Genomic DNA, 15,609 nt, shown 5'->3' on the forward strand with positions numbered 1-15,609 from the left:
GATTAGTGATGATATTTCTATATTTTATGACTATGGGGCGTCGTGACAGGGCTGCCCCATTAAATGAGCTTCAAAGGGATCGTAACTATTTGATTGCTTAAGGTTTAGATATGAGTCCTTGATTGGTGTTTTTTGTAGGAAATAATCGGTGACTTCTTGCAAACACATTTCAATTGAGGATAGGATTTGTAGAACACTTTACATTAATGAGTATCACTAAGAAACCAAATCTCCTAGAACCTTCACAAAACTAAGTTTCTACATTTAACTTTGACTTCTAATCTTTAGTTGTTTCTTAAGACATAATCTCTTCACGATTGTTTAACTAATTCGCTTTTGAGACATCTTTAGTGCTTATAACCAGTCCTTGTGGATTTGATATTCTTTTATCACTGACGACGTAACCGTACACTTGCGGTGACATAACAAGTTTTTGCCGCCGTTGCCGGGGACTGCGTCTATAACATTAGAGATTATCATTTGAGTTAGACTAAACTTTTCTTTTCTTTTCTTATATCTAACTTGTAACTAGTTTTCTAATTCTGTTTTGCATTCTTTCATTCCATATTTTTTTCTTTCTCATTTCATTCATTCATTGATCTTTAATTCTTTTTGTAAACTAAATTCTTTCTATTCTTTTCTTTTCTTTGAATCAAATTCTTTAATCTTGTTCTTGTATGTGAAGATCTAACTTTGCAGGAGATCTACTTCCTCTTGATCCCGAGATTGATAGAACATTTCATAGAAGGAAAATCTTGTAAAGACATCAAGAAGAACAAGAATAATCAAATATGGCGAATATACCACTAAAGGATTATGCAGCACCTTATGCTAGAGGGCTTCGCTCAAGCATTACTAGACCCTCTGTTAAAGCAAATAACTTTGAGATCAAGCCTGCAATAATCAATATAGTACAGCAAAATCAGTTTGGAGGTGGACCGCATGAAGATCCTAATCAGCATTTGGAAGTCTTCTATGAAATTTGTGATACCATGAAAATGAACGGTGTTTCTTCAGAAGCAGTTAGATTATGGGTTTTTCTTTAAGAGATAGAGCTAAACAATGGTTGAATTCCTTACCTCCAAATAGCATTACCACTTGGGAACAATGTGAGCAGCAATTCTTAGATAAGTTCTATCCTCCTAGCAAGACAGCTCATATGAGAATTCTTATTGCAAGCTTCAGACAATCCGATTCAGAATCTTTATTTGAAGCATGGGATAGATACAATAATATGCTCTAACAATGCCCACACCATGGGTATTAGAGAAATGGTTAGTATTGCACACATTTTATAATGACATAAACTATCATACTAAAGTGTTCCTAGATTCAGCTGTTGGAGGGGCACTTATGAATAAGAGTCTAGATGAGGCCGAAGAAATTATTGAAAGTGTAGCACAGAACCATCATCAATGGGCAACAGAGAGAAGTGGAGGCTATTCTTATTCAAACCCAACAAAAGCATTAGGAAAATTTGATGTAGATGCAGTTACTCTAATGACTGCAAAGCTGGATGCTCTTACTAAAAAGTTAGAAAATATGGGAATAAATTCTAACGCAGTAAATGCCATAGTATGTGCTTGTGAAACATGTGAAAGTTCTGATTATTCTCAAGACTCATGTCCCTTGGGAGCTATATCTGCACAAATAAATCAATTAGAGCAATGTAACACTATCATGGGTTTTAATCAAAGGCAGAACAATCCATATTCCAACACATATAACCTTGGGTGGAAGAATCATCCAAATTTTTCCTACAGAAATAATCAAGAACAAGGACCATCCATGGGAGGCAAACAAAATTTCCAGTCGGGGCAACAAAATTTTCAGCAACAACAACAATCTTCTCAAAGTTATCAGTTTTCTAAAATAGAGAAGATGCTTGAGGAAATTATCTCCAATCAAAATGAAATGAATCAAGATATTTTGAAGCTAACTCAGAGAATGGATAATTTTGAAAAGCATCAAAAGATTCAAGATAGCCAAATTGCCCAGCTAGCTTCATCATCTTCAAGAGCACTCGGATAATTTCTTGAAAAACCTGATGTCAATACAATAGAGCATTGCAATCGAATCGAGCTTAGGAGCGGACAGACCTTGGGTAATCCTCAAGTGACTGCTTCAAAAGGGATGAAAACTGAAGAAGAGCTCTTTCCTCCTGCATCTGAACTATTTCAAATTCAAGAAGAGGAGGGGAGTACCAATAAAGTTGAAGAGACTCTTCCACTAAATCCACAGAATCAAGTAGTCCCTTTTCCTCAGAGATTAGTGATGTTGAAAAAAGATAAAGAATTTGACAGATTTTTGGAAAAAGTTAAAGAAATTTGTGTTGAAGTTCCTTTAATTGATGCGATTCTACAAATGCCAAAGTTTGCCAAATTTTTGAAGGACATCATGTCAAATAAGAGAAGAAAGGGAGACATTGAGACCATTGCACTTACTGAGGAATGCAGCGCTTTATTTGAGAAGAACATTTCCCCAAAGCTTAAAGATCTAGGAAGCTTTTACATACCTTGCAATATAGGTTCTGAATACATAGAAAAAGCTTTTTGTGATTTGGGAGCAAGTGTTAGCCTCATTCCATACTCAATCTGTAATAAATTAGGTCTCAAAAACTTGAAACTTACTACCATGTCACTACAATTAGCTAATCACTCTTGCAGATATCCTATGAGGATTATCAAAGACGTGTCGGTAGAGGTTGGTGGGATTATAATTTCCATAGATTTTGTAGTACTGGACATGGTAGAGGACCCGAAGATCCCGATTATATTGGGAAGACCTTTCCTCACAACAGCTGGAGCAATAATTGATGTTAAAAATCATAAACTTTCATTGGTAATCGGTAAGGGAAGGTTGGAGTATGATTTGTCTAACTCTTCTAACCATGTCGCTTCTTTTCTATTAAGTGTTTACAGCGGGGCGGATGCTTATCAGCTTGAGGATTGGAATTTCCATCCTCATGGGAGGCCATCGAATGAGGAACATGATCCGACAAGCGATATTGGGAGAAGGCCTCCCAATAAAAAATGAAAAATACATCTTCCCTCCTAGGGCAAGAAAAAGATAAAAGGATCAAGAAGATTGGTCGAGCTAAAGACTTTAAACAAGTGCTTCTTGGGAGGCAACCCAAGGGTTCCTTAGTATCTTCCAGTTTAAGTTTTTCTTTTTCTAGTACTTTTAAATTTGTGTTACATTTATTTTCAGGTTGTACTTTTGCTTCCATGAGCTGGCCATGACTACTTCATGGGCATGGAAGCATTGGAGAAGTCGGGAAGGAGCAAGATCATCTAATACGGGGCAAAACAGAGCTCGGTCGTGTGTCATACACGACCATGTATGACTTGCAGAGAAGGAGGATGCATGGGTCGTGTCTGTAGGACATGACCGTGTAAGGGTTCCCGAGAAGAAAAATTGCTTGGCCGTGTCTCACACACGGCTGTGTGATGATTCTAGAAGAGGAGATGTGCCCGACCATGTCCTAGACACGGCCGTGTAAAAATCCAGAGAAGAAATCTGCACTGCTCGTATACTACACACGACCGTGCAAGGTTACTCGAGAAGAAGAAGAATCAGGTCGTGTCCCAGACACGACCGTGTGAACTAAACCGTGAAGAAGATGGTTGTGGCCGTGCCAACCCGCACGACCGTGCGGACTAACCCAAGAAGGAGAGGGTTAGGGTCGTGTAGATCTACATGACCCGTGTGAAGTGATCTGCCTTAGCCGTCTCTAGAAGACACGGCCATACCTAGGCTGTGTCGGCATACACAACCCCACATTCTCAAAGTCACTCCTCTCTCCCAAACTTTTCTCTTCTTCAACTTCTCCTCTAATCCTCTCAGATCTAGATATTAAACTCATTTCTCTCCACAAACTTCTCAAGATCTAGATCTTAACAGCGCTTCTCTCCTCTCCTATCTTCAAGATCTACAACTCCTAGTCCCAAAGATCTTGTCTTTCAAGATCTATTCTTACAAGAGCTTACTTCTCCAACAAAACAACATCTTTCCTTACTCAAGCTTGACAACATGTCCAATATTTTGAAGGGACTTCGTAAAGAAAGCGGTGGATCTAACGGAGGAAGGGAGCCAACCAAAGAAAAAGGAAAGCAACCGACAAAGGGCAAGGGAAAGAGGATAGCATGCGACGAAGGTAACAACAATGAATTCAATATTATTTTTAGAAATGAAGATCATATATAAGTCTAGATTTGAAATTCTTGTCAATAGAAAGATTATATGTACACGTTATATGGACCCAATTGTTTTAGACATGTTAGGAATTAGGGATGATATAGATTGGATGATTGAGTCTCTTGATCATTTGAGTATGACCTAAGGAACAATATCATGTACACACATCTACCTACATATCCTCTTGGTTTTCCTAGTTTTCCTATTAGTCGTCCACGTAGACCTCCTTTCCCTCGTCCACCTCCTCCACCATATTGATTTTATCGGGACGATGAAAAGTTTAAGTCGGGGGGGGGGTGGTTTAATGGTTTAAAAACAACCTGAAAATTTTTGCATTTTGTTTTTAGTTTTGCATTTGTTCTGTTTTGTTTGGATTCTTTTTTATAGTCATTTGACTGTCTTTTGAAAAGTTTTGTGGCATCCCTATTGAAGAAACATCAATCCTCACTTTTATGCTTACTTGGCCAAAAGCAAAATTGTTAGCACATTCTTTATCTTGATTCATGATATTGTAAATGATGCTAGTATGTTTAGTGTACCTCTTTTCTCTATCTTGAGTAGCATGATGTGAGCTAGTATCATATATAAATAAGCTTGAGTTTTGACTTAACCTTAAGGATCTTACTTTCACTTCACTTTACTTGAGCTTGAATAGTTGATATAATTGAAATAGTCATGATTCATCCTATTTGTTTAGTACTTGGTTTCCATGGTGATTTCTCAAATTTCATTTTGGTTACTAGATGAGGCTCGAATCTTGAAAGCTCATTTGGAAAAATCAAAATATCCCAACTTTTGTGCCTATGAACTTATGTGTTTAAGTGTTACACAATGCAATCACTTAGTGTAAAAAAGGTGCATGATGATGAAAAAAAAGAAGGAAAAATTGTTGAGAAAAAAAGGGGATATAAAAAATAGTTGTCGTGAGTGGAAACTAGTAAGTCACCCCTTTGAGATCAAGTTAGCTTACTGGGGAAATGACTTCTATGGTTCTCCTGATATCGAGGCACGCCTTTGAGACCTTGTGTTGATTGAGAAATATGAACTAAGTGTGTGGCAGGTAAGTGCCTATCACTGGAAACATTAGGAACTCAATTAGATGACGACTTGATTAGGACAAAGATTAAAACTTGAAGGGTTTTGAGTTACTTATTTGCACCGTGCACAAGAGACTTATGCTTAAGTCATACTTGGTTTATTTCTATGATCATGCTTATTAATGAAACTTTTTGATAGAGTTAGGAAAGTACACTAAGGATTATGATGCATTATTGAATACATGAATCTTGATTGCGGCATTTTGCTTGAGGACAAGCAAAAGTTTAAGTCTGGGGGTGTGATGTGCGTAAATTTTATACACTTGTTTAGCATGTTTCGACGCATATTCTTATATTTTATACATGTTTTAGCTATGCACTTTCATGCTCCTTACTTTACTTTTGGCATAAATACTTTTCTTTGTTCGGAGATCTGCTCTTGTGTGTTTTATGCTTTCAGGAGTCGAATTTGGAGAAGAATTGATGTTCGTAGCCAATTCTACGATCGAACGGAGGAAAACGACTTTGGCAATGTGTGCTACATGGCCTTGTAAAGGGGAATGACCCTGGCCGTGTGGTGATGACAGGGTCGTGTATCATCAACAGCAAGGGAGAGTGCCTTGGCCATGTGAAGCTTACACGACTGTGCCACCTTTTCAAGCCAGCCAGTACACGGCCGTGTGTGCCACACGACCGTGCAGCCTTTCCAGAGCCAAAAAATGGCATGACCGTGTGTGCCACACGACCGTGCAACACTTTCAGAGACAGAAATTGGCTAGGCTGTGTGGATTTGCACAACCGTGTAAGCAGGCAGAAGTAGAACATGGCATGGCCGTGTGACCTTGCCGAGAGGAGGAGCACCCTGGCCGTGTGAATCTCACACGGCTGTGTCTTGGGTCGTGTGGCGCCCAAATTTCCTTTTCTATATAAAGGGTTTCCCCCTCTTTGAAAGGGGGAGGCTTTCCCTTTGGGGAGATCAGTTCTTGGGCACTATTTCCACCTATTAGGAGGTGTTTTCCGTCCAAGATTCGACTCCAAGGGTGGTGGATTGGTTTCAGAGATCACTCATCGTATTGAGATAAGCGTTCCTTTCTATTTTCTTGATTTGGATCGGAATGTCTTCAATCCTCTCGTCTTCGATTCTTTTCCTATTTTCTATGGATTAGATTCCTTTGTTCTAGGATGGAGGGAGTATTGATGATGTAAATTGATGTAAGATTCATGGATTTGCCATCTTCTTGATTCAAGGATGTTGTTATGTTTTCTATCAATCAATCTGGTGTGGATTGTTGTGTTTTGTGCCCTAATACCATTCTTGATTGGTTGTTTGTATTTCTTGTGGAATCTTTTAGAAGAATTCTCTAGATTGTATTGCCGCGGGGTGTCGTGACAGGCTAGCCCATTAAACGGACATTTAGGGGATTACTTTGAGGGGATGAAGTAGAGATCTATAAAGAAGTAGGACGGATTGATATGCTGAATTCTATATCTTATTGTGGATTGATTAGTGATGATATTTCTATATTGTATGACCGTGGGGCGTCGTGACAGAGCTGCCCCATTAAACGAGCTTCATAGTGATCATAACTATTTGATTGCTTAAGGTTTATATATGAGTCATTGATTGGTGTTTTTTGCAGGAAATAACCGGTGACTTCTTGCAAACACATTTCAATTGAGGATAGGATTTGTAGATCTCTTTACATTAATGAGTATCACTAAGAAACTAAATCTCCTAGAACCTTCACAAAACTAAGTTTCTACATTTAACTTTGACTTCTAATCTTTAGTTGTTTCTTAAGACATATAATTTCTTCACGATTGTTTAACTAATTCGCTTTTGAGACATCTTTAGTACTTATAATCAGTCTCTTTGGATTTGATATTCTTTTAATACTGACGACTTAACCGTACACTTACGGTGACGTAACAATATGTTGATGGTTCTTCCACCCGACAAGGCAATGGGATCAACATCCTGCTCATTTCTCCAAGGGAAGACTGAATGCAGCTTTCCATTCAGCTGGATTATCACGCCACCAACAATGAGGCTGAGTATGAAGCCTTGATAATCGGCTGGCAAGCAGTGAGGCATGTCGGAGCTACAAAGGTCCTTATTCACTCGGACTCCCAGTTGGTCGTCCAGCAGCTGACGGGGGCGTTCGAGATTAGCAACCCCCGACTCAAGTTATATGTAGAAGCCTTCGAGAAGCTAAAGATGAATTTTCAAGAAGTCACTATACAGAAGATTCCTCGATCGGACAATCATGCAGTAGATGAACTAGCTAAGTTAGCTAATTCATTATCATCGGCTGTGATCAGCCAACCGATACAACAGGTTTCTTTGATGCCACATATTGACCGGATGGAGGGAGTTGCTATTTCGAGAGACTGGAGAACACCGTTAATCGAATTTTTCAGATTGGGTGTTACACCGACCGACCAGGAGGTTGCGCGTCTATTAAAAAAGAGGGAAGGACGGTTCACCTTGGTCGAAGATCAGCTATATAAAAGAGTCTTCTCTAGGCCCTTGCTTAAGTGTGTTGGACCAGAGGATGCAACGTACATTTTTCAAGAAGTGCACCAAGGCTCCTTTGGAAGCCATCTAAGTGGCCGTTCGCTAGCTCGAGAGATTATCCTAGCCGGATACTTCTGGCCAACTCTCCAAGAGGATGCCGCTCAGATGACAGCGGCATGTCTGTCCTGCCAAAAAAATCACAATGTTTCACACCGACTGACTGAAGAGATGAAGTCATCCACGGTGTCTTGCCCATTCGACCAATGTAGCATGGTCATCATGGGGCCATTTCCCATGGCAACAGGTCAGCGAAGGTTCCTGTTCATTGCCGTGGACTACTTTTCAAAATAGGTGGAGGCTGAGCCCCTAGCAAAGATAAGTGAGCAGATGGTCATCAAGTTCATCTGGCAGAACATCCTCTGTCGGTTTGACATCCTCCGTCAGCTCGTCTCAGATAACGGGAGGCAGTTCGCGGGTCAGAAGCTCAGGGAGTGGTGCGAAAGTTATGGCATCTAACAAGCCTTCACCTCAGTCGCCTACCCCTAGAGCAACAGCCAGGCAGAGGTTACAAACCGGGAGATCCTCAGAGGCCTACGAACTCGGCTCGACCACACAGGAGATAGTTAGGTTGACGAGCTCTCAAGTGTCTTGTGGACACTTCACACGACTCCAAAGGAGGCAACCAACGTAACACCATTTCAGCTGGTGTACAGAGGAGAAGCGGTGGTTCCTGTAGAGGTTGGAATAGAATCCGATCGAGTGCGACTCTACGATGAGGGAAATGGCGAGCGAAGGTTAATGGAGCTCGACTTGGTGGATGAAGCACAGGATACAGCGATCGTTCGACTAATGGCTTACCGACAACAGATCAGGCAGAACTACAACAGGAGGGTGATGCCGAGTTCCTTCCAGGTCGGTGATCTGGTGTGGAAGAAAATCAAGTCGGTCGACGATGTCACCAAACTCGAGGCACCATGAGTGAGACCTTACAAGGTCGTACAGAAACTCTTCTTGGGGGCTTATTACTTGGAAAACAAAAATGGGAGATGACTCGAGAGGTCGTCGCGGAGCGCGAATAATCTCCAATCATATAGGCCCGGGTGAGGTGCGTGAGCAAATATAAATGTACTTGTGTATATACCTTTTGGATGCAGGGTCGACATAAATAAAAACCAAAGCTTTCCAGACTCTTGGGTCGACCAGGCTAAGTTAAAAGTCGAGCGGCGACTGTAAACCCCTGTCTCCATCAACGGTCGAGCGACAACCTTAAACTTCTGTCTCCATCAACGGTCGAGTGGTAACCTTAAACCCCTATCTCCATCAATGGTCGAGCGGTGACCTTAAACCCCCTGTCTCCATCAACGGTCGAGCGATGACCTTAAACCCCTATCTCCATCAACGGTCGAGCGACGACCTTAAATCCCTGTCGCCATCAACGGTTGAGTGGCAACCTTTAAACCCCTACCCCAATCAATGGTCGAGCGACGACCTTAAACCCCTGTCTCCATCAACGGTCGAGCGGAGACCTTAAACCCCTGTCTCCATCAACAGTCGAGTAGCGACCTTAAACCCTTATCTCTATCAATGGTCGAGCGGCGACCTTAAATCCCTGTCTCCATCAATGATCGAGCGGCGATCTTAAACCCTTGTCTCCATCAATGGTCGAGCGGCGACCTTAAACCCCTATCTTCGGCAACGATCGACTGGCGACCTTAAACACTTGTCCCCATCAACGATTGGGCGGCGATCTTAAACTCATTTCCACACTATAATGGTGAAGCAACGACCTTGAAAATAAAATAGATCAATCAGCTAAGTAGATAAGTTGTTTCCAATCAGAAGAAACACGAGGCCACACGAGTTTACACGATGCTTGAAAAATGAGCCAAAAAATTAAAATACTAGAAGAATATAAAAGTTAGTCGGACAGACATGCATTCATAGGAACTTCAAAAGTTTTTACAAAAGCAGAACTCTCAACAGGCTCACCCCAGATAATCCATGATATTATCAGGCAGTGACTCAGTCAACTTATCCCAACTGATGACCTTACTTGTCAGAGCGGCGGGGAGGTAGCCGCTTTCCCTAAGTTGGTGGAGCATCTCGTTGATCGCAAGGTCGAACAGACGAAGTGACCGATCGACGACCTTGTCATTAAAAACATCCGAGCGGATGTAGGATCGCTTCATGAGTTCGAACCTACTTGACTAGGCCTCCTAATAAGTCTCTAAGGCCATTCCGGAGGCTTCCAACTTTGCCTTCAGTGCCACCAGCTCCTCATCTTTTGCAACGAGTTGGGTTTTCGCGGCATTCTGCTCGGCCGACCGCCCGTCCTGCTCTACCTTCAGGGTAGCCTCAGCATTCTTTAAGTTATGGGTCAACACCAGAAACTCTTTATTTTTGATCTCCATATCTTTAATAGCCCAGAGTTTCCTAGTGTTGGCCGAATGGATTTTGGATTCAAAGGTGCTGACTTGCTTATTAAGCCGAGCTAATTGGGTGGCCTGCTCGGCATTTTTTCCTTTCTCCGCCTCCAGCTGCTCGTTGTTTTTAGCCAGATTGGCTCTTAGTGGAGCCATCTCTGTATTCTTCTGCTCCAGCTACGCCTGAGAAGCAAATGATTGGTCACTCGACACCCTCAGCTGCTTAACCTCCTACTCCAAAAAAGCAAGTCTTTGGCACATGGCAAGGTTCTCTACCCAATATTACGAGGAACCAGAAAAATATAAGAGTCGATCGAAGATGAATTAAGAACACAAAAACTTACCCTAGTGGACATCTGGGTATGACTGTCCGCGAGCGCCCCCAGAGGAATGACCGCTGCACGGGCTCGAGTGTCCGCCCATATCTGTGCAAGCGGCCCCTAGATAATTATCTGGTGCTCGGGGGATCGGGATTCAACGCTTTTTGACTCACGCCATTCCTCAGTCGGAAGATGGATAACCTTCATTATGTGGCACCGGTCGCTGGGGCTGATTGGGCTGAGGTCGCTCTGCCGGATAACCTAGACGTTAACGTCGGCCGGATGCCATACTTTTGAATCTTCGATGGACGGACATGCATTTATAGGAACTTCAAAAGTTTTTACAGAAGCAGAACTCTCAACAGGCTTACTCCAGATAATCTAAGACATCATCGGGCAGTGACTCAGTCAGCTTATCCCAACTGATGACCTTACTTGTCAGAGTGGTGGGGAGGTAACCGCCTTTCCTAAGTTGGTGGAGCGTCCCGTCGATTGCAAGGTCGAACAGACGAAGTGCCCGATCGACGACCTTGTCATTAAAAGCATCCGAGCGAATGTAGGATCACTTCATAAGTTCGAACCTACTTGACTCGACCTCCTGATAAGTCTCTAAGGCCATTCAGGAGACTTCCAACTCTGCCTTCAGTGCCGTCAGCTCCTCATCTTTTGCAGCGACCTGGGTTTTCGCGGCATTCTGCTCGGTTGACCACCCATCCCGCTCTGCCTTCAGGGTAGCCTCAGCATCCTTTAAGTTATGGGCCAACAATCGAAACTCTTTATTTTTAATCTCTAGATCTTCAATAGCCCAGAGGTTCCTAGTGTTGGCTGAATGAATTTGGATTCAAAGGTGCTGACTTGGTTATTAAGCCAAGCTAATTGGGTGGCCTGCTCGGTATTTTTTCCTTTCACTGCCTCCAGCTGCTCAGCACTCTTAGCCAGATCGGCTCTTAGTTGAACCATCTTAGTATTCTTCTGCTCCAGCTGTGCCTGAGAAGCAGATGATTGGTCGCTTGGTGCCCTCAGCTGCTTAACCTCATGCTCCAAAAAAGCAAGCCTTTGGCACATGGTCAGGATCTCTACCCAATACTGTGACGAACCAGGAAAATATAAGAGTCGATCGGAGATGAATTAAGAATACAAAAAACTTACCCTAGTGGACATCTGGGTATGACTATTCGCGAGCGCCCCCAGAGGCATAACTGTTGCACGGGCTCGGGCGTCCGCCTATATTTGTGCGAGCGACCCCTGGATAATTATATGAATCTTGGGGGCTCGGGATTCAACGCCGTCCGACTCACGCATTCCTCAGTCAGAAGATGGATAACCGTCATTATGTGATGCCGGTTGCTGGGGCTGATTGGGCCGAGGTCGCTTTGCCGGACAGCCTAGACGTTAATGCCGGCCGGATGTCAGACTTTTGAATCTTCGACGACGGCGGCATGAAAGCAACTGGAGGTGCACAAATTATTCCCTGTGGCAGACCGGATAAATATGGTGTCTGATTAGATGATGTAAGAGGAGCGGCCGTCGTGGCGGAAGTTGGTGTCGAGGTTTCAACCTGCTCGACGAAAGGAAGGCGCGGGCTAGTCCTAGTGGGGGTCTGCACCACGGAGGAAGTAGAACGTGATATTGCCTCCGCTTGGCGCCTCTTGCGTCTTATCAGTGGTTCCCCAGAAGAGGCCAACTCCGACGCCCCCTCAACCGGAATCATCAGCAACTGTGCGGAGGGAGGATTCGATGCACCAACCGCTCCACCATTGGGCGTCCGGTTGACTATCCCTTCGCTCACTAAGGCTGGTGCTCCCTCGCTCTCTCCAATTGGGTCTTCTTGTAAGCCGATTGGTTGCAAACCGCGGCTCTCCAACTTAGCCACGACCGCCTCATTGATCTCAGCGTTCGCGAGCTTGGCTTTGCCGGCCAGACGTGCACACAACATGACTTGGGCTGCAAAAGAAAAGGAAAAATCAATTAGATTCAAAAGTTAGACCAAGAATAAGCGTACCTAGGCTGGACGGAAGCTTCGTGCGTATCGGGCTCAAGCCGAACACGTAGAGGACTCCCTCATGCAGCAATTTGTGAATATGGTATTTTTGCCCGGCCAATTGTGAAGCTGTGTGGAGGTAGTCCAATCGGCTCTTGTATTTCTTGAGCTCTGGAGGATTCGGTACCTCTAATTTCCACTCGGTCAGGAAATCTAGCCGCTTGGGAAATCGAATGAAAAAGTAGTTTTCCCTCCAATATTTATTGGAGGACGACATCTTATCGAAAAAGACCAAGCCCACTCGGGCTTGGAATAAGAAAATCCCCGGCTCGGACAATTTGCAATAATAAAAATAATGGAAGAGTCGAGGAGTAAGGGGAATGCCATGTAGGAGGAACAGAACAATGACCTCGCACAGCAATCGAAAGGAGTTTGACACTAGTTGGTGGAGACAAATATGAAAATATTTACAAACAACAGAAAAGAAAGGGTGGATCGGGAATCGTAGACCGGTGGTAAATTGGTCCATAAAAAATGTTATGAAACCGGGCGGTGGCTCGTCTGGACAGTCAAAGGCAAAGGGAAGACTAATTTGATAGTTAGGCGGAATTTCATATTCAACCCTCAAACTCTCCGCATCACTTTCATCGAACCTAAAATCAATGGAGGTGTACCAAAGTCTAGGGACGACGACAGGAAACTGAGATGAGCTTGCCATCGAAAGAACGAAAGAATAAGATTGACAATGAACGATAAACGAACACTAGACCGAATCAAGGAAGATCACACAAAATCGATCAAAGATGCGGGAGATTACTGGAGTACAGGGAGATCGCCGGCAAAGAAGCGGAATGCCACATCGGTGAAGTTCGAGGACGAAGGCACGAAGTGGAGAAGATGACGACACATGCGAGGCTTATAAACCTCATGACCGGTCGCTCTCAACCGTCCGATCCAAGGTTTCGAAAAACTAGAAGAAGATCTGACCGTGGAATTCAAAAAGGTGCTAGTCACGTCAGCAGAGGATATCCGCTTGTTTTGTCAGGCGTGCGATGACAGAAAGAGGGACACGTGGCATGCGGTTATAGAACAACATTTAATGAACTTAATTAAAAGGGATGGTTGTGTGCTCGATCATAATTGTCAAGGATTTGCATGGGCTTCAAGAAATATAGATGGCGTCGGCGACGACTATGATCGCTCGAAGAAGCACATTTGGAGAATTCTCAAAGTATTACCGCTCATTGTCCCGCTCTGCATACGGGTGACCGGACCAATCGTCCATTCACCATGGTTAGACAACGACCGAGCGACGTTGGTTGATGCGCCGATCAGATATTAGGGACTGGACACTTTGATCGGACGTAGAAATCGCCAAGGAAATCAGTTGTCCAGTCAGTCAGACCTGTAGCCTCTTTCGACTAGACTTGAGGGGGAGACTTGTGATGCGGCGATAAGGGAGAGCCCACTTATCACAGGTCAATTGATATGGTGTCGGTCAAAGTCAAGGCGGTTAACGCTGGGGCATACAGAAAGAACCTCGACCAAAGGAGGCTGTTTGGTTATCCCGGTCGACAAAGAAGTGGCTAAGAAGATCACCCGCCCGGTCGGACGAATGAACAAACCCATAGCCGATTGTTTCGGTCGGCAGGAAAACGAGCCTCTTGGACCACCCGTCTGGTGCAAGGAATGACATTACACAGGAGGAGAAAACAAAAGAGAATACTCCGTTTATTATTAAATATGAAGAAGCCAAGATGAAAAAGAACAATCCATCTATCTTTAATGCACGAAAGTCAAGACAAAGAAACCTTCCTCTGACAATTAATATCATTAAATAAGGGCAAATGAACGATCACAAAGAAAGGTATAAAAGGGTACATCAGATATAAGGAAAGATAAGATTTATTTATTTCTCAATTACTCATTCTCTCTTCCTGATTCTGACTTAAGCGTCGGAGGGCCAACGCCAAGGGCCCCTTTCCTGGTTTGGTTTTGTTTTGCAGGATCGAGGTCTTCATCCCGTCAGTAGTCACCCCATCCCCGACTTTCCAACTTCCTTCATTCGGATAGGATCAAGTAAGATTTGGATAGGATTTCATATCTTTCGTACACATCACCATTTATTATATCTATATCTATACCCATACCTATCCTCATACCCATCGGGTATTTAACTTTCATACTCATCCCCATACTCGTTGGAGTTTCGGGTATCCATATCCTACCCATCTTCCTATTACTCCCTACCATTCTCGTTTTTTTTTAAAAACTATTTCAATGTACTTGTTACTCTTCCTCGTCTCGCGCTCCTTCGATCGGGTGAACATTTTTCGTGTAAAAGAAGATGAGATATGTGTTGATGACCGAATAAAGAGACAAACTAAATTTTTTTAGTCTAAGACGGAAAGTGGACTAAAGTTTTTTCTTTCTCAACAAAAAATGAGGCTTATATATATATATATATATATATATATATATATATATATATATATATATATATATCGGATAGGGTATGGGTAAGATTTTATCACATCCGTCTCCATAACCATAGTCAAATATCCATTTACTATAATCGGGTATAAAAATTCTCTTCATATCCTCCTCCATTTGAATCGGATATCAGATTATTCATCGAATTCGAGTGAAATTGTCATCCCTAACCTGACATTGTTTAGCATGAAATAAAAGACAAAAAATATTATGTTTTTAAAATGTATATATATTAAAGGAATTTTGTATTTTTTCAAAATTTCTATTTAATAAATTAATTATAAAAACTAATTTATAAAAAAGGTCGATCTTAAGTTTGGATATAATTTGTATTAGATTATGGGATAGCTAATTAGCTAAATTATTTATGAGAAATAGAAAATTTTATTTGATTTGAAAAAAGAAATTCCTGTGAAATTATTCATGGGTCACACTGGTACTGGAATAATACAAATAACCCGCTATTCACTCGGTTTCTGATTAATAATAATAAGATTATATAGGAGAGATGCTGAATGATTCAGGATATAGCATTGGAATTATCATCAGAGTAGATCCCTTCTTCTGGACCAGGCAACACAGATAGGTTGGATTAAAGGTGCGGCGAAACCCTAGGAGAACAGGGTTTCATAGGCTCTTC

At 42.5% G+C, this 15,609-nt stretch overlaps 1 non-coding gene across 1 annotated transcript; it reads right to left on the reverse strand.

Moving 5' to 3' along the window:
- Window positions 1–1,156: 1,156 nt before the first annotated feature.
- On the reverse strand, window positions 1,157–1,263 carry LOC122018286. The gene has a single exon (XR_006121706.1). It is a non-coding gene; the product is annotated as a small nucleolar RNA R71 (small nucleolar RNA).
- Window positions 1,264–15,609: the final 14,346 nt, after the last annotated feature.

The sequence above is a fragment of the Zingiber officinale genome, chromosome 8B (assembly GCF_018446385.1).
Source record: "Zingiber officinale cultivar Zhangliang chromosome 8B, Zo_v1.1, whole genome shotgun sequence".
In the NCBI taxonomy this organism is placed as follows: Eukaryota; Viridiplantae; Streptophyta; class Magnoliopsida; order Zingiberales; family Zingiberaceae; genus Zingiber; species Zingiber officinale.